The 19,280-nt window shown below is 43.3% G+C and overlaps 1 long non-coding RNA gene across 2 annotated transcripts; it reads left to right on the forward strand.

Moving 5' to 3' along the window:
* The first annotated feature begins 17,064 nt into the window (after positions 1–17,064).
* Positions 17,065–18,169, forward strand: LOC128808232 (uncharacterized). 2 transcript variants are annotated; one of them, XR_008437416.1, is made up of 3 exons: positions 17,065–17,124; positions 17,300–17,445; positions 17,988–18,169. It is a non-coding gene; the product is annotated as an uncharacterized LOC128808232 (long non-coding RNA). The 2 variants fall into 2 exon arrangements; XR_008437415.1 differs by lacking the exon at positions 17,988–18,169 and adding an exon at positions 17,587–17,661.
* Positions 18,170–19,280: the final 1,111 nt, after the last annotated feature.

Raw genomic sequence — 19,280 nt, forward strand, 5'->3', positions numbered from 1 at the left:
TTGCAAATACAGTCATGAAAGTCCTGTGTAGAGCATGGCAGCAACTCTGGGGTCCTCAAAATGCTCACTGCACATCCAGAGCTTGAACCAGGAGGATAAAAGAGTGAAATCGGGGAGGATTAACGAGCAGAGAAAGACAAGGCTGCTGATTGTGGCACTGCAATCATTATGGCTGGAAAAGACCTCCGAGATCATCAAGTCCAACCTTGGCTTCTTGCAATTGCCAGCTTGTGAGCAGGTATTGGTACCCTGTCACCACCCTGCTTGTTTTAGGGCCCACTTCTCCCAGTGTCCACTCAGGACAAGAGATGTGGCTGCTCAGCTTGACAAGCACGGTGTGGTTTATTCATGCTGATGTTATTTCCCCTCTCAGCTGCTGCAGCAAGTGCTCTCTTCAGGGGTCTCTGATGTGAATGCAGCAGAAATGTCATTGTGCAGTGGTTGGTGGTGAGTTTAAACAGCCAGGCTGTGCTTGCTTCTCCCAGGAAACAAAAGCTTCTTCCAGCCTTAACTGAAAATATACACTGGGGCTTCTTGGAAGATTCTCCATGAATGAAGGAAAATGAATGAATTTCCTTCTCCATGTGAAGGAAAACATGTACAAGGCACAATGGCCACTGGTGGGACATTCCTTCTCCTTTGCCCTCATCTAAAAGCACTAATTTTATTTTATTATTTCACTGCTCGGCCATTCAGCTGGGATTTGGATGTCAGTGTGATGGAAATCAGACTCCTGGGAACTGATAAAAAATGAGTTTAGTTCAGAACCCCACACAAATTTGGGCATGATGACTTTGAATTTGAAGGACTTCCAAGTAGCAACCTCCTGGCACACAGCCACAGCTCTAAGTGATGTCTATATTTTTTTAAAAACCTTGAAGAGGAATCCAAGGAAAGGATTCCCAATTGATATGTGATCACCTAAACATAAAACTATTCCCTATTTTCAACAAAAACTACAGTATATGTGTACACTCACATGCACACACATATTACTGTACTTTTTATCTAATGTAGTGCATAATTTATTAAAAGGGTATATATTAAAGAATTCTGCTTTCCATGAGGGTTCAGGAAAAGGCAAAGGTTACTGCTTGTCTTTTGTGAAATAAATTAAATGGAACACTACAGTTAAGCAGGACCATCAGTTAAGAGCAGGTATGTACCACTGCAGTGATGAATGGCTTAATATAAATGACATAGGTGTGCTAAGCCAGGGAAAAAGCCCAAACAGGAGACCAGTAATTGCATCTCTCCATTAAAACTGAATTATCCCTCAGCTGCAGCTCCTACTTCTCTTGTCTAGTTGAGTCTTAAAATCCTCACTCTGGGGCCCTCACAAACTAATGCAGCTGCTGAGGCTGAAGGTGCTGTGCAGAAAAGCAGCAGAGCTCAGTGCACAGGGCCAGAAATCCAGAGGGAATTAGGAGGGACATAACTCTCCATGAGGGACAGCTGTGAGTCCAAAATAGCCATGCCCAATGTAGCCATGACCATGAAGAGCTGATGTCTTTTCTCTCTTGGTTTTGGTGTTCCTGCAAGAGGTTTGCTGGAATTGAGACCTGTTTTGCTTCGTACTCAGCTCTTCCCTTGGCACAGCCTCTGAAATGGCCTTTGTGAGGGTGAGTGAGTGAGAACTGCAGTGCCCTGTAGGCTGGGGGTGAAACCTGGGCCCTGCACTTCAAATCCTTTAGTAAAGTTTTGGCTGTCCCTTCTTGTGTTTCTTTTACTCTCCACTTTTCTGAGACAAGTAATACATGAATTTCCAAGTCCTTTTTTCCACACCAACCCTACTGGTTTCCAGGCCATTTCCCCTCCTTCTTGGACCCTTTCCCTTCCATATCATGCATATCACTGCATGCATCCCATCATGCATCCCATTCATATGCCCCTTTCCAGCGTTAAACCTCTCTGATGTGGCCGCAGATTTCCTTCCCATGTTTTTTTTCTTCACCCTTTGTTACCAGCTGGTATTCCTAACCTCCTCCCTTCCCTTGTTGTTACTTCTCTGCCCTCACCACTGCTCCTCACTTTGGTGTTGAGCAGCACCTGTTATTTTCTTCAGTATTAACAGAGCAGAAACCAGATCTGCTGCTCTGCACCTGGACATCACCTCCAGGATATCTCCTTTTAGCTCCAGTCTTAGGTGACAAACATTGCCTTTTGTTTACAGCCCCACAGCCAGAACAGTGCTCCCCCCTGAATGAATTCCAGTGAGTTTTGCTTCAAATAAGATTTCCCAGGAGGTGCTGGGAAGTGCCTCTGGAACTGTGTCAGTATGAATAGATGCCCGTTCATCCAGGCACACACCGTGCTGTAACAACCAGGGACATCTCGTACTGTCTTGAGGGGAAACGTGTCTGCTGCAGCTTGAACTGAGCTTCAGATGGAGCTGGGAAACCATGCACTAATTAGTTAATTGGCTGAAGAACTCTGCGTTGTATTGGATGGATTCAGCTTATTAACTGACCCTGGTTTTGGGGGCAAAAAAAAATAATATGAAGCTTTGCAAAGTCATGGACCTTGTTAATCTAAATTTTGCCTTCACTCATCCCAGCATTATATGTGCAAGGGGCTGACTGATATTGCTTTGTACTCAGGAATATTGTTCAAGCATAAAATCAGGAATGAAGTTTGAATCACATCTCTCTTCCATCCTCTGCTGTGACATCAGTTTTCTTTGTTGTGGAAAGACAGAATGAGAGACTCAAACAGCAGCACAAGCATGCTTTTTTTTTCTTTACACCAGAAAAGCACATGTTTTTGAAGAAAAACAGAGAAATCGACACACAACCAAGAGGATTGTGACTGACCTACACACCTGCGTCCCAGCCCATCCAGAAACTGCTCCTGGATGGGAGCACAGTTAATCCATCCACTTTGTGCAGAGCTTTTCCTCCAGGCAGGCACATCTCTTTCAACTGCGTGAAGCTGTGCCAGGGGAGGTTCAGGTTGGATATCAGGAAAAGATTTTTCACCCAGAGGGTGTCTGGGCACTGGAACAGGGAAGTGGTCACAGCACCAAACTTGCCAGAGTTCAGAAAATGTTTGGACAATGCTCTCAGGCACAGGGGTGATTGTTGGGATGTCCTGTGCAGAACCAGGAGTTGGACTTGATAGTCCTTGTAGGTCCCTTCCAACTCAGGACAGTCTGTTTCTGTGATTTTTCTTGGCTTTACTCCCCTTTCAACACACACACATAGTTCTCATAAGGAACTTTTCAGAGTAATCAAGACATATTCAAAGTTATTACTGTTTAGCTCTGAACTTCTGGGTAAAAATAAATAATTCTTGACATATGGGAAGAAAAACTGGAGCTGTTCTGGCATTTGGGTTTTGAGATGTTTTCTGATAGCATGGTGCAGAGTGGAGGGGGGTTTCTGTAGTGTGAAGCAGAATAAAGATCACAATAATGAGGGCATGAAATTAGCTTGGCAGTATGAACTCCAATGATACTGCGCAGGATTTTCAATTAGGATGAATTAAATTGTTGCCAAAGTCAGAATGGATATAGGGATTGAGTAGGGTAGGAGGGAGGGAAAAGGTGAGCCTTAAAGATAATGGCTCAGAGAATCTTGTGTACTTAGGGAATAGCTCATTCATCTGAAAATGTGTAAGAGAGAATCATGAAAATTACCTAGGAAATAAAATATGTGGATGTATAGTGAGAGTGAGAATCTAAAGCGATGTCAGGGAAATCGCAGCAGAAGAATAAGTGATGATTAGAGCCTCTCTCATTCTGCAGACCTGCCAATGCTGCGTCTTCCAAGAGCACAGCGATAATTTAAGCCATTGAAAAATATAAAGGGCCAGATTTCTTCTGTGTGTAATGCCAGGAAGGGTCAAACACGCCTAGGTATGAAAGCTCATTCCGAGCAGCTCAGTCTCTGTGGTTTTGTACACAAATTGTCTGTAGGATTTAAGCAGAGCATAGGAGCGAGCTCATTATGTCTTGTTTTATTTATGGCAAATTTCAGAGCCATTCAAGCAGTGCTCTGAGTTTTTGTGAAGAGTAAAAAAGCAACCATTTACCCAGAATGTTCTTCTGTTCAGTAGGAGTGTGATTTCAAGAGTGACAAACATTGAGCACCTTCCAACAACTGAGGTTCCAAAAGATCCCACGTTGCAAATCCCAGCCATCCGTCTTTTCCCGTGTCTTCAGATGTAAAAAACAGAGAAGTGCTTGAAAAGCTTCACAAGAAGTGCTTAGGCACCTGATTCCCACAGAAACACATTTGATGTTGAGTGCCACTCCCCTTCTGCATTTGCTCACTTTACCCTTCCTAAATAGATTATAATGAGTGATTTTAATATTCCAATCATGCAAATCTTCCCCCAAGATTTCAATAATGCCAGTGAAGTCTGATGTATACTCATAAATGAGCTCCTCCAATTCCAGTTCTTGTTTATTACTCAGGCTCCCAGCATTAGAGTATAGGCAATTAAAGAATTTCTTCTCTTCACGTCCCTTGGTGCCTTGATTAATTTTGTTCTTGACATCTTAATTTCGAGCTAAATGAATGCTCATTCATTCCTCCCTCTCTGCCTTCCATCTTTCCCAGTTTAACACTCTCCTGACTACTCAGCCAGACACCTTGAAGACTCTCCTGTGAAGATGCAGAGTGTTGGAACACAGTGGCTTTGTCTTCTCACCAAATAGGTATTTGTATTTCTTGCAGGACAAATATCTGCCTCACTCTACTTAAAACTAGAGGTCCTTCATTTCCAGAGGTTTTTGCCTTCCTCTGCTTGTTGGAAATAAGACTTCTGGATGGAATATCCATCTGTGGTATCCAGCAGCTCTTCAGCCACCTTCATTCCTTCACATAAATCGTAAAGAATGTCCACCACCATCTGTGGGAGCCTTGAGCATTGTACACATGCTCACCCTCGCTCTAATAACTGTGATGGGTTTTGGAAGAAAGTGTCAAATGACTTCTTTGTCTCTGGGAAATTTAATTGCATTCTGAACACAGTGCCTTTGCCACAGTTGATGGGATTCCTGTGACCAAACGTAGACATGTAAGAGGTATAATTCTCCATTTCTACCTTTATAGTCAGAAGAGAGAAATAAGGCTTTCTGGGGAGAAATTGTTCTGAACTAGTGCAGATGAATCATGCTTGGGAAATGTCCATTGCTCTCTGTGGATTAGGAAAAATACTTCATGATGTAGTTTTCTGTAACTGAGACCCTAAAGCATTCCTGGGGTCATTTCTACCCCATGATACAGCACCAAAAACAGCATGTCAGGCTCTTGTCCTTTCACTTGGGACTCTCTGCCCTGTGTGCAGGTTTGTGGATGTGCATTCTGAGAATGTATTATGTCAGGAACCATACAGAAACATGGTCAGAGGCAGCCTGTTCTCCAGGGAAACTGTAATCTAAATGAAATCTATTCCTGTCCCTCTCCTGGCCTGGCATAATGCAGGGCAACTTTTAAAATATTTAAAGCCCTTCTTCAGGGGTTTTTGCAGATCCTGACTGTTTCTCTGAGATACTGAAAAACTGATGATATACCCTAAGAACATGCTGAGTTCAAAATAGACCATATTCCACAGCTGGCATGTAACAGCTTCACCTGTGTCCTTGTGCCAAATAAATTCATGCTCCTGCAGCATCTCCAAGCCAGGCACTTGGAGTACAATTGGTAAAAAACCTGTGGGGGGGATGTAGGAGTTGTGTTTGGAGCTAATAACCATGCAGAGTGCTGGATGGTGGAATGACTGCTCTACACAGAGAAGGAGCAGCCCCAGCAGCTGCATGGAGAAGAGGATCAGTGTGGGATGTGCCCTCAGTGCTTCCTGCCTGTCCTGTGGTGTCTGTTCAGATGTGGAAACAGCCAGGTTCAGCAAATGGTTTGTGTGTGAGGCAGAGGAGATTTATGTGTCCTGCTGAAGGATGTGCCCATGGGAGAGCCACAGCAGGTTGAGTTGCCATCCTGGAGCTGTGATTTACTCTGACCTGGTTTAATTTGTTCAGGTGCTGATTAGAAGGGCTCACAAACTCTGCAGGCATAGCTCAGCCAAAAGGACAGATAGGTCACCCCGCAGCATCGCTGAAGGGTTAGGGTTGGAAGGAGATCATCTAATCCAACCTTCCTGCTAAGGCAGGTACATCTATGTCTGTGGTTCTTTGGAAACACCCCCTTTTTCCATTTGGATGTTTTCTTTAAGATGGAGTTTTAAGATTTTTTTAATGTTCTTTTTTTGGGCCAGAACAGATGTCCCTGGAACCACCCCTACAGAAATACAGCTGGTAGAAGCAGAGGTTTTAAGCTGTTTCAGCTGTGGAAATACAAACACGTCCATAATCATTTGTTCTTTGGACTTAACCTTTTCTATTTTACCCTAATCTAATGCTCAAACTTCCATAGGTGAAGTTCAAACTGGAACCTGTCATTTTTGCTCTGAGGAGCACAGATTTGCAGGTGAGTCTCTGGAGTCTGAAGCCAAGCTCAGCTCATGGTGTTTCTTGCTCATGTTCCTGGAAATGCTGAGCTTGTTTCAGTGAGGTGGGATTAATCTCCCTTAGCTTAGTGGAGGCCTTACACTGCAGGTTAACACATCTGAATTTGAGTCTCCATGGATGTGTTTCTGTGCAAGTTCTGATTGTAAATTCCCAAGACAATCTATGCAAATGCATGATCCAGTTGTCTGAGCATGGGGTCTAATGATGGTTTTGGTGGTCTGGAGTATCCTCCTGACCTCCAGCAACACTCTGAGGGTGAGCACCTCCCCTAAATCCCAGTAGTAATCTCTCAGTCTCATTTGGGCACCTCTGAATCCCAGTAACGTTTCAAATGTCACTGCATATCCATGGTTTGTGGCTAAATTAAGATTCAACAATTATCTAGAAGAGAAGCTCTTTTTTTAGCTGTGTTTTTTTTGCAAAAAGGGCAGTGGGGTTTTTTCCTGTTCCTTCTGTAACTTGTTCCTCTCTGCGTGGGGCTCATTAGAGCACTGCCATTCCCGATGTGCTCAGACCTCACTCAGGGCCTGATCCTGGCTGGATCTATAAAAGCATGAAGTTATTAGCAGGCCCTGTTAGATCTGCATCTGTGTTCAGGGAAGAACACCCTCCTGGGACTGAGCACACAGTAGCTCTGCAACAGCTGAGAGAGATTATCATAAACACTGAGGAAAATCAATGTGGGCAAAGGGAACACCTGAGCCTTCCCTAAAGCCATTCCTCCACCTTCACAAGTTAGAACAGCTTTGGCAGTGTAACACTGGAAACAAGAAGATTGTACCCTGGAAAACTCTTTTTAAAGCAATTAAGCCAAACTGTGCTACATGGTGTTAATTTAGAATTTCAATTAGTGTACAATTTGCTATCAGCTCTGGCCAAGCCATTTGCTCAAACCAAAGCTGCTCCTTGCTTGCCTGTTTGCTTGAAGAGTATGAAGATGGAAGCAATTTGTTAACATAATCTGGTTTAATATGATGACTAATGATTTTCAGAAGGAACTATGGATTGGGTTTGTCAAGCTGATTATATCTGAAGCATGACTGAGGAGGGGCTCTTTCATCTGTCTTGATCAATGCAGTTCTGCATTCTGCAGACCTGAGCTGGTCCTGGGCTTTTCCAGGGTGAATTCCAGGTAGCTTCACTTTACTAGCTAATTGTAGGATGGGTTTATTTAGTTATTATGAGCAGTTTGAGTTCCCTCCTCCCAGGATCCTATTCCTATTTGTACAAGGCAGCAATGACTGCCCAATTCCCTCATTCTGATGAAAATTGCAACCCCCCAACCCCACCCTATCCCTCGTTCTGGCATTCCCACCCTGCACCCAATTCATCTTGCTTTGCCCTCTTAGGAGAACTGCTGGCTGTGCAAATCAATTCACCCAGAGGCTGGGGCTTTTCAGTGCTGGGTGGTTTTTGTTCAGCGCTGCAGAATTGTCTCTGCACCCGTGGCTCTTGTCTCGGCCGCTGTGGATGGCTGACCCCACACTCTGCAGTGCCAAAGGAAAGCTGCTGCACGGTGGCCAGAGGGTCACTTCTCTGAACACCCTTCCTGCTCTACCCCTTGGCCAGTAGTTCTGTTGTGACTCATGTAAATATTGACATTTGCCACGGACTTGCCTTTGTGCTTTCATTCCCTGCTGAAAAGACTTGATGTTTTTCTTCTGGGTTCGCCTGGACTTTTTCCTCGCTCTTTTCTTTTGCACAGTATTTCTCTGAAGAGCCTGGAAGAAAGAAAACCTCTTTTGTAAAGCCTGCTTTTTTTGTGTTTTTTGTTGGGTTTTTTTCCTGGAAACGTTAACTCCCTGCGCAGATATTCTGAGAACTTTTCACTGTTCTTTTATTGCATGACACAAGAAACTAAAAGAGGAACATTATCTCTTCGAGGCAGCAAGTCATTGTACTTGCTTCTAAAAGCTGATCTTGTTTTGTTTGACTCACTAGCTGTTTTATTCTGGCAGTGATGCACTAAAATATCCTTGAGCTAGTGCTCAGTTGCACTTGCTTTCCTCTCTTTTAATGCCACATCTCTCGCAGTCACACTGTCCTCACCATGAACAAACCTATCAGCATCTGGCCCATTAATAACAGCTCATTATGAAATAAAAATTAATCAAGCACTGAGATTATTGTGCAGCATTTCCCAGGACTTATTACTCAGAGTGGTTGTGCAGACATCTTGTTGCATGGGGGTAGACTGTAGTTTGGTTGGAATTAACTCACAACAGCTGCTTTATTGCTGTGATGTATTATTATTTATGTGGGATGAAAGATGTGACTAGCACTTGAGCACAACAGAGCTGTGCACAGAGGAGTTTGCAGGCTAAGGGAGAGGAAAGGCTGGAGCAGAGCACGATAAAAAAGGGAATGGGATGTGTGTTGCTGCAATTCAGTCCATAAACTTCAGCAGAGCCTTTGTTTCTCTGAGCTTCTTGTTCTTCCTCACATAAGGCACAGTTATAAGCAGCATTAATCAAAGAGGTGAAGAGTCAAGAGCTTTGTCTTTAATAACATTGAAGTGTTTCTTGTTTAACTTTCTCCCTGTGGACCCAGTTCTCAGATCTGGCCAAGTTTCACCCTGTTGAGGAGCCAAACAAAGCAGATAAAAGAGGGATTTATGTCAGAGGAACAGCAAGTATATTTTCATCTCAGAGACACAATGATTTGGTACAAGAGTGCATATTAGGCATCTTAAAATAGAGTTAAGCTGTGTGCTGATCTTTACTCTGAAGCCACATTGCTCAGCTACTTGTACAAATCCTGCAAGATAACAGAAGGTGCTAAACAAGTCACTGGGAAAAAAAATAGAAAAGTGACATATCTTTTAAAACATAAGTAAGACCAAATTGATTTGCAAAGGAAGAATACAACTAATTACACAGTCAGAGCTTTGCAAAGTGTCTGTGTACCAGTCTTGAAAAGTTTGGGAGCAAAAGTTATAATCCCTGAATGGGAAAATGCTGAGTGCCAGAGTGATTCAGACCAAGGTGGATTTGTGTGAAATAGACCCTCCCACAATCCATTAAATATTCCTCTCACCCTTCCCAATCTTTTCACTCACAACATATTCACCACAGCCCCCTGCCAGTTTCAATGTGTACCCTGCCCCAGTGCTTTAATTTTTCTCAACGTGTTTCCCGATGTGTTTTTGCCCAAAGAAATGCCAACGGATCTGCCATCGGCTGCACCTTGCCTTTCCTCAGCGGAGTTTTTAGCTTTTAAGAATACTTCAAACCTGCCAGGAACAAAAAGGGATATGAAGAACCAATTTCAATTACAGTGTGTGAGGCGGTTTCCCGGCAACAAGAGTATTTAAGAGCAACAAAAATTAACATACCTTCAAAGAAAAAGCAGCAGCAACAGCCACTGATTTTCACGGTGTAATATTTTGTATTCATTAAAATGTAGTTTCTGAGCATTGTTTCTGCCTCAAGGCTCAACTCCAACTCATCTTAAAATCATGTTTCTCCTTTCTTCACTGAAAAGTACTTAGAACTTTATAAAGAGACACAGGAAAAGGATGGAAAGAAAGAGACAGGCTGGACTGCTAATATAATTCCTTGGAGCTAAGCTACTGACTCCTATCTTGCTGGAATAGCAAAACTCAGATATTTTCTTAAGGAATAATCCCTTCTCCTTTAGGATCTCCGCTTTTGAACCACAGAAAGAAACACTCCATCTTAAAATTGGCTTTTTCAAAGTCTTCTACCCCTTTTGTCATTGTACATCCATCCATACCTATTCTCCCTGGAAAATAATTGCTCTCCAAAGCCTCTGGTTTGACTGATAAATCCAGGAGAATTTGTGCTCTGTGAAAGAGCTGTTTCCAAACAGAGTTAATAAATCACAAATATTGTGGTCCTGAGCAGGTAACACAGATTTTTACCTGCAAGGGAAGGAGGGATTGTACCAGTATAGACCAGTAAGACCCAAAACATCCCAGTAAAGTCCAGTACCAGTATAGACCAGTAAGCCCCAAAACATCCCAGTAAACTCTAGTGCCAGAAGAAACTGGGACAGGAGTGTGATTTTCATATCCTCTTACCTTGAAGGATTTACAGTGTTTGAGTTGCCCCTGTCTTTTAACACCTTATATTTGACAAAAAATATCTGTGGCAGTGACATCCCTGTCTGGGGTGATACTGCCCAGGTATAAATAATAAAAAAATAAGTTTAACATTCAACTGCTTTAAGTGAAGAGTTTCTGACCTGCTCAAAACCAAAACTGAAACCATTCAACTTCTTGAATTTATTTCACAGTCCTTTTTTATTCCCCCAAATAATTCTTTTTCAGAAAAACATTTGAACTTTCAGCTCCAGTTGGACCAGAAGGACAATCCATGCACTTGTATTGCCTTGGTTTGCATTTTCCAAGAGTGGGGATCAAGGTCATCTGTTGCATTGCACACAATCTGCAGGACACAGATCACTTGCACTGCAGCCATTGCCCTGAAACATCAATATTTGGCATTTTGGGATGTGCCAAGGTAATTTTGGTTAATCTGCTGTATCTGGGTTGCAAGACATCCAAAAATCCTGGCCAAACTATTAAAATCCATTCTTTCTCCCTTGTGTGAACAGCATTTCTGAGTGACTAAGGGAAGATATACCAAGAAAAGCTGTTGGAGAAAAAATGTAGTTTTAGGAATAGGGACAATAAATATTTTGTTTCTTGAAATGCTGCTGATTGACTGATTAAAAGCTCAAGAGGTGCAGATTTATCTGCCTGCATCAGTTCCAGTAGTAGGACAAAATCCTGTGCCACATGGTCCAGTGTTGAATAAGCCCACAGGCTTGTGCCTCCTCAAATAAAGGCTATTTTAAGCAGTCACTGATTGCTGTAATTATAATAATCCAACAAAAGATTTGAGCCACTTGCCTGCAGACAGGTGCCTCGTTGCAGACAAAATTCTTCTTGAGAAATCCCTGTAGGTTTGGGAAGAGCCACTTTGGAGCTACAGGAGCCCTGGGGTTCCTGGAATTTGGGGGCTGAGAAGAACCCCCCAGTTTCCCCCTGTGCTTAGACAACTGGAATTGAATCTTCCCAAGGTGAGACTCTGGATCCTGCCCCAGGCTTCTGTGTTCACTGCAGAAGTGACCTTGGAACAGTTGAAGTGGCAGCCAAAGAAGCTACAAAGCATAATGAAATTATGGAGATATGAGTGGATGTAGCTGCCTTTCCCCTTCCCTGAGGAGAGCAGAGAGGAGACCTCAGAGAGACCCAGGAGCTCAGATTCCCAACAGGTGAACTGTCAGCAGAAAGTCTCTCGGAGTAAGCTATTTGAAATTTAAATTGATTGAAATAAAAGGCAAAAGGCATGAGGAACTGGTCAGCAAGAAGATAATTTGTTAAGTTCCTCCTTAAAAAAAAAGTTACTTGACCTAAATGCTGTCATCCCTTAATTCAACATGTCCTCTTCACAATGCCCATTCCACACAAAGCCGTGTGAATCCTGATATTTCATTTACTGCCGAGTGGCAAAAATCTCTCTAAAACATTTTGCTTCCCTCACGTCACCTTCCTCACTTGCTCATGGCCCTTGGCAATGTCTCTGTGTCCCTGCAGCTGCAGCTGCTCATCATCAGTGTCTATTCACCATCACCCCCTAGGCCATCACTGGAGCTGCATTTCTCCACAGCTCCAGCCATCCAAACCTGGAACTGGATTTTCACCAGGATTTTCAATCCAGAAGGGGAAAAACTGATACAAAGCATGGGGGGATGGTTTTTCTCACCATGGCAATTGTGTGAAGTAGGATTTGGTTGAGTGATGGAGGTTCTTAGCTCTCTTGAGGGGCTGTCTTGAGGATAATGCAGCAAATCCTCAGGAACCAAGAATTGTGACCACCAAGAAATGTACAACCAGCATTAGAACCCCTTGTACCAGACATTTTTTTCCAGAAATAGGGATGCGTATTTAGCTTTAATAAAGGTGGCTCCCAGTTCCCACAGTCTCCACTAAGGCAGATACCCAGTGTGCACAGATGATAAAATGGTCTGTGAAATGGGTCAGCTTGTGGGCAATTAACACATGTGGAGAAGGGAGTGAGGACAGCACAGGCAGCAGTGGAAATCAGGGGGAATGAAAGCTACTGGGATGCAGAGGAAGCAAATGGGAAAAGGACTGTTTGGGAGATTACATTTGCAGTTGGCTAAGTTATATATAAATGAGCAATTGGTGGATATTTTACAAAGCACTGTGAATTCAATTACTTTTGAGGTGTTTTAAGCACATGATACAGAATGCCTTTAGGATGGAACATTTAAAATCTAAAGGTAACAGTGGTGTGAGGAAGATGCAATGTTTTCTTTTACATTATCAGTCTGCCAGTCAATGTGGAAAAGACCTCCTTACATGTAAAAAACATTGTGGTTCTTGAGGATCTTCAGAGGAAAATGCCAGAAGTTAAAAGGTGGAGAAGCACAAACCAGCGTGTGCTGATTTTGCACTCTGGAATTGTCTCACGGTCATATCCACGCAGAAGGAGTGTCAGAGCCAGCTCTTGGATGCAGGAGGCTGCTGGAATTGGACCCAAAGCCCTGCCTGTGACACCCCAGGGGTGCAGAGTTACCTGTTGGTAGGACTTGTGTCACCTTGTGGGGACACAGAGGGGACCTGAGCACAGGGAGTGGGCACAGTGGAAGGACCAGTAGCTGGGAAAAGAGGAATATTCCCACTTCCAGACCAGGACAGTATAATTTATTTTGCCCTCATTCTCCAGTTTGCCTACTGTGCTGAGAAGGATTTGAAAATATTGCAAAGATGACAAAAAAAGACCGAAAACTGGGGATGATGTTCCGACTGTTTGATCTTGCTGTTTGGGTGGGGGTCCAGGTGAGCTTTGATTTCCTGGTGTAACTGAGACAAATGATTCTTATTTGTTGAGCCTGCTAGCAGGGGAGAAAAATACATAACTCTAATCCTAACCCTAACCCAAATCAGCTGCCTTAGCTGGCTGGAACATGTGGAGTTAAATACACTCACATTTACAGTCTCTGACTTCATTAGTAAATTATTGTATGATGAACTGGTACACAGTAACCTTCCTATACTCTTCCATGGCTAATGCCCTGCTAATATGTCATCCATAGGCTTATTTTACACTGCAGCCAGCCTATTTCTACAACAGGCAGCAGCCTGGTCCCTCTTGGGTTCAATGTGAACTGGCCTGTTGTTATTGGACACGAAATGAGTACACAGAAGCTTGGTAAGTTCAAAAGAGAAAAAGACTACATTTGTTTTCTGACCTTGCAATATATAGAATTCTAAAAGTGACCATGGATTGGAGGATAAAATTGCTACCTTTCCAACTACACTGGTTAAGCTAACAGTCTATTAATTCTTTCCTCCCACAAAGAAGAAAGCAAAACAATCATCATTTACATGAACAGTGCGTGAGAACTCTAGAAGAATCAGAAGGCATAGAAAAATTTTTAAATAAATTTAAAACTTTCAAAAGAACTATAAAAGAAAACTTAACACTTTTAAAAATCAGGGCAACACTAGCCTGAATGCTGGAAGTGGAGCTGGAAGGAAACACAGTGATGGTTGTGCTGGGGGGAAGCGTTCGACCATTTCATTAATGCTGCTAATAGTTCAAACAAGACCTTAATAGCACAATCAATAATGCAGCCTGTGATCAGTTTGTTAGCCAGCCTCAAATGCTTTGCTTTTAATAGGGGACTCCCAGAAGGATCATGAACTGTTGCTTGCAAGCAGTAATTCAGGGTGCATGGAAAGTATGACTTTGGGTCTGATTTTGCATTTTTCTGACAAGCATAATCACTTCTCTGTCTCCTTAGACTGCTGCTGGATAACTCATGCCAGAGTTCTCTGTCCCTCATCAGCCTGGCATTTCTGAACAAATTATTTGGGTATTCATTCCTGTTCTTAATGCTTTTGCAGGAAAAGGGACCCTCTGGGCTTGTCCACACTTAAGGCAGAGCTGATGATGGTAAAGGATAATCCTTTACCAAAGAATTGCTAAAGAGGAGAGAAACTCTTTACTGTGAGGGAACAGGTTGCCCAAAGGTGTGGATGCATCATTAATGGAAATTTTAAAGTCCAGGGTGAGAAATCTGGTCTAGTGAGTGTCATCCCTGTCTGTGGCAGTGGCAATGGAACTGGAAGGTCTTTAAGGTCCCTTCCAATCCAAACCACTCTGTGACTCTGTGATTCTATGATGGGGCCCCACATTCGGCTCAGGTATTTTTTCACAGGTTCTCTAAACTCTGCCTTTTCTTCAGCTCCAAATCTGAGCCTGTGCAGCTGTGACATGATTGCACCAAGTACAACCTTTCACAGCCTCCGTGGAGCTCATCAGCTCAGTTCAGGTATGTCACTTCATGTTCCCATCTGCCTGGAAAACCCCATGAAGACACCTCCAAAACAGGCTCTACCCCTTTGTTTCCTTTCTCCCCTTTTACTCTTCCTTCTCTCCTCCTCTTCAGCGAAAGTTTCTCAAAGTTTTCTTTAATTTTTTTTTTTTTCAAAAAGTTTTCTTTAAATGAAAAAAGCTGCCAGACACATGCATGGGTGCAAAGAGCATCTTGAAAATTGGTCCAAATCCTGCATGCACAAAGCAGTGCTCCCCTCTTTGGAGGCACTCTGCCCAAAGGAAGGTGGGCAAGGAGAACCTGGCAATATTTAACATTATAGGTGGATGAAAACCAGCAGAACTCTTGGTGCTCTTTCATTTGTAAGAAATAGGAATGCCCCCTTTCTGCTTTACTGCTTAGAATTTTATCTTCTGCTTTTGGCACTTATTAACTTTCCACTTATTAGGCTGCCTGTGAGATTTTTTATTGGTGTGGGTTTTTTAATTATTATTTAGAAGATTGGGGTGTGTGGAATTTTCATTGTCACATTAAACAGATTGAGTAAATACAGTCCCTGAAACAGGAGATTTTACCTGGGAAGCTCAGATGAAATTCCATCACTGGCTGGCAGTTGCTCAGGTGAGCCCTCTCTGCCAGACTACAATAGCAAAGGATGTTCTTCCTTCCCTTTACCTTCTCTTCATTATGCATGGGAGGGAAGGGAGTGGGAGCAAAGCAGGGTCATCTTGGCGTTGCATTTATTCCACTGCAATGATTTCACTGAGCACGAGTAACAAGGCATTCCCTGTGAGCACAACGGAGCACAGAGGTTACACCAGCGGTGTAACGTTGTACGTGACCTGCTCCAGGATGCAGCCACCTGCTAAGTCAGGTCCTTTCCTTCCCTTGTCCTCACACTGCAGAACAGTGTGTAAGAAGTGAACTGAGATGATGCATTTTCCTGCCCAGAAGTCTTCATTGCTGTTGGCATCAGCTGAGAGAGCCTGGAGTTAATGTGCCCAAGCAGTGGGGCAGCTCTCTGAAGGACATGCTCTGTTCTCTGGGGCAGAAGTTGTATCCAGAGGGGAAAAGCAGATTCAGACTTGTCTGTCAGTGCAGCCTTCATGTGGTTCATGATGAAAGCAACCACGTTGTTTTCAGGAAGAACTGAACTATGGAGGACTGTGGGTGGTCGGGGCAGAGCGGGGGTAAGGCACTAAGCACATCCCGAGGGCATGGAAAGGAGTCTGGCATCCCATGGAAAAGCATCAGGTTTGGGACAAGGGAATCAGTGAGAGGAATTAAATATGGGGTGTGTCAGGGCATGGGAATGGCTCAGGGTTACCCTTACTCAGCATCCCTGTAACTGCTGTGCTCAATTCCAGTACGAGATGGAGCTCCAGGTGCAAGGGCAGAGACGTGGGAGGTAAAGCTCAGGCACTCACCAGCACTGGAGCAGGCTGTCCAGGGAAGCAGTGGAGACAGCATCCCTGGAGGTACTCGAAATTTGCATAGATGTGATAGATCTGGCACTATTAATGGTTGAACTCAATGATCTTAGACACTTTTCCAAACTTTATTCTATTCTATTCTATTCTATTCTATTCTATTCTATTCTATTCTATTCTATTCACATCCACAAGCTTAATTCTTTATTACAGACAGGTGTCTTATTCTTCAGGGCTTCAAAGCATGGTACATGGTACTGACTCGTCCCTCAAGGCCCCCTCCCTGACAGTGCTAAATGGCTTTCACATGAAAGAAAACAGGGCTTTGCCAGACTCCCAGCCCTTTCCTTTTGTGTTTTGCCAAAACCCACAACAGCCCAGCCAAAAGGACAGGAACTGAAGTGGATCCATGACCCCTACCTGAATTCAACAAAATGTGAAATAATTTGAATGAGAAATCATGTCTGTGTGATTACAAAGAATGTCATCAGGAGACTGAGATGGTGGTAGAGACAGGGAAGGGTACAAAACATTTTGCTTCCTGATTCTCATCTCTCACAGAACACGTTTTGGTTGTTTTCTTAACCGGAACTGGTGAAGCTCAACTCATTAATGCCTTAATTAGGATTGTAATCCAAAGATTCTTTATAATGATAGGTAGGAGTGGAGCCAGAGGAGGCCACAAAGGTGATTGGAGTGATGGAACACCTTCTCTGTGAGGACAGAGTTGGGGTTGTTCAGGCTGGAGAAGAAAAGGCTCCAGGGAGATCTAGAGCATCTTTCAGTTCCCACAGAGGCCTTAGACAGGTGGGGACAGACCTTTTAGCAGGGAATGTTGTGACAGGGCAAGGGAGAATGGTTTTGCATTGAAGGAGAGTTGATTTAAATTAGGTATAAAGAAGTTTTTTTTTACAGTGATGGTGGTGAAACACTGACACAGGTTGCTCAGAGAAGGTGTGAATGCCCCATCCCTGGAAGTGTTCAAGGCCAGGCTGGACAGGGCTCTGAGCAACCTGATGTAGTTGAAAGTGCCTCCTTTGATCTTTGTTCCATGTCTGTCATTCAGCAGGGACGTCCCTTTGCAGCTGGGACATGAATCTGCAAACCCTTCTGCAGCTTCTTGGGCCAGTTCTGCTTGAACCACTTTTCACTCCTGGATGTATTCTGAAGATGTTTGCATCATATTTTGTTTTAATTCAGTGCTCAGGCAAGGTAGGAGACAGTTCTGAGGAAGAGACACTTTGTGTCACTATTATAATTTTACTTGTGTAATTTCCCCCCCTAGATTGGTTTTCACTCCATCTATATTTCTTTCAATGTGACAGATATTTTTTCTCCATGTTTTCTTTTTAGTCCTATCCTCTGTTTAAAAGCAAGGTCATCAATAATTTTGGATGAAATACATTTGCTGTAGCACTTCAGGATAACATGGTTTGAATATTTTGATTGATTTATGTCTATAAAAAACAAACTGCATCAGCTGTTTGTCTGTAGAAACCTTTGTTTTCTTTAAAGGCACGAGCCCTGTGCCTCATTAGTCTTCCCAAGCTTTCCTTTTGGTACCTGTTGTGTTTCACACATTTTATAAGCTGTCTGCCTCTAATAAATGAAATTATACTTCAGCTGTAAAGTGTTCCCATAAGCAATCAAAGAAATGCTGCCTTGTAGTCTCTGAGAATAAGCACCATCAGTACCATTGTCACATCATCAGGACGTAGCTCAGCCTGGTTATTAATTTTGTGCCTCTCTGACAGCTCGGGTGGTGCAGCATCTCTCAAAAACCACTGCTGGAGGAATCCAAGAATGGAAGATCAGCACATACCAGCCTAAGGTGTCTGGCACTGCAATATTTTGTCTGATTTTTAAAAGAGTGATTTGGTTCTGCATAAGCTCGTGATTGATTATATATATATATATTATATATATAAGGATCAGAAGCCAAAATTAAATGAATTAGCAGAGGCAATCACACACAGGTTTGTTATTGCGACTGGGAGCTATCAGTGTGGGTTACAAGGTCTGTGACAGCATCTTCAGGGAGCTCCAGGGAAGTTTAGCCAAACCCCCTGCAGGATCCACAGGCAGGTAGAAACTTGTTTGCTTTTGCTCTCGTTTCTTGTTACAAAGAGAGAGAATTGTAATGATTTTGTTTTTTCCTGGGACATCCTCATGTCAAACAGAAGATGAATGAGGCTGTGCACAAGCTCTGGTGAGCTCATTTCTTGCACTTATAATTCAAACCAGAGGAAGAAGACGGGCCAGCTCGTGACATACAGCATCATTTTATTTCAAGCGAAAGCTGGCTGACAGCTCCTCATTTTTCTAGAACTGATGGCAATTTTGAATTCCTGTGGGTTTTATGCAACTCTCCCAAGTTCATGGCAACATTCACCAGCAAAGTTTGGGATCTGGCACCCTTTGCTTCCAACACCTTCCCTGAGCTTGCACATCCAATGTTGTATGTGTACAGAAAGCCATCTGCTGTTAACATGGATTTGGTTTGGTTGGGAAATACCCCCAGGACCACTGAGTCAAACCAGTGACCCAACGCTTCCAGGTCCACCACAAAACCATGTCCTGAAGTGCCACATTCCCACATTGTTTGGAACATTTCCAGGGGCAGTGATTCCTACACTTCCCTGGACAGCTTGTTCCAATGCTCGACAACTCTTTCAGTGAAGTAGTTATTTTTTTAATATCTGACCTAAACTTCCTCTGCTGCAACTTGAAGCCATTTCTTCTTGCCTTACCACCTATTCCTCTTGTCCTATCCATGTTCCAGTCCCTGCAGCTGTGAGGGTGAGATATCCACAGCAGACACATTCCAGCTCAGAGCTGAGGGCACCCCTGCTCTGAGTGGAATCAGCCCTTTGAGACCAGGTAAGGACAGAGCAAGGGAGTTGCTCGGGGCAAGACTAAGCACAGCACAAAATTGTCTTTAATATTTCAACAACTTCTCAGCTTTTCATTCACTTCACTGGGTGATCTTTAATGACAAAACTTATTTTTTGCCTTTTTTTCTCTTCATATGTGGATAAGGCAGAGAG

Source organism: Vidua macroura, chromosome 5 (assembly GCF_024509145.1).
Source record: "Vidua macroura isolate BioBank_ID:100142 chromosome 5, ASM2450914v1, whole genome shotgun sequence".
Classification (NCBI taxonomy): domain Eukaryota; kingdom Metazoa; phylum Chordata; class Aves; order Passeriformes; family Viduidae; genus Vidua; species Vidua macroura.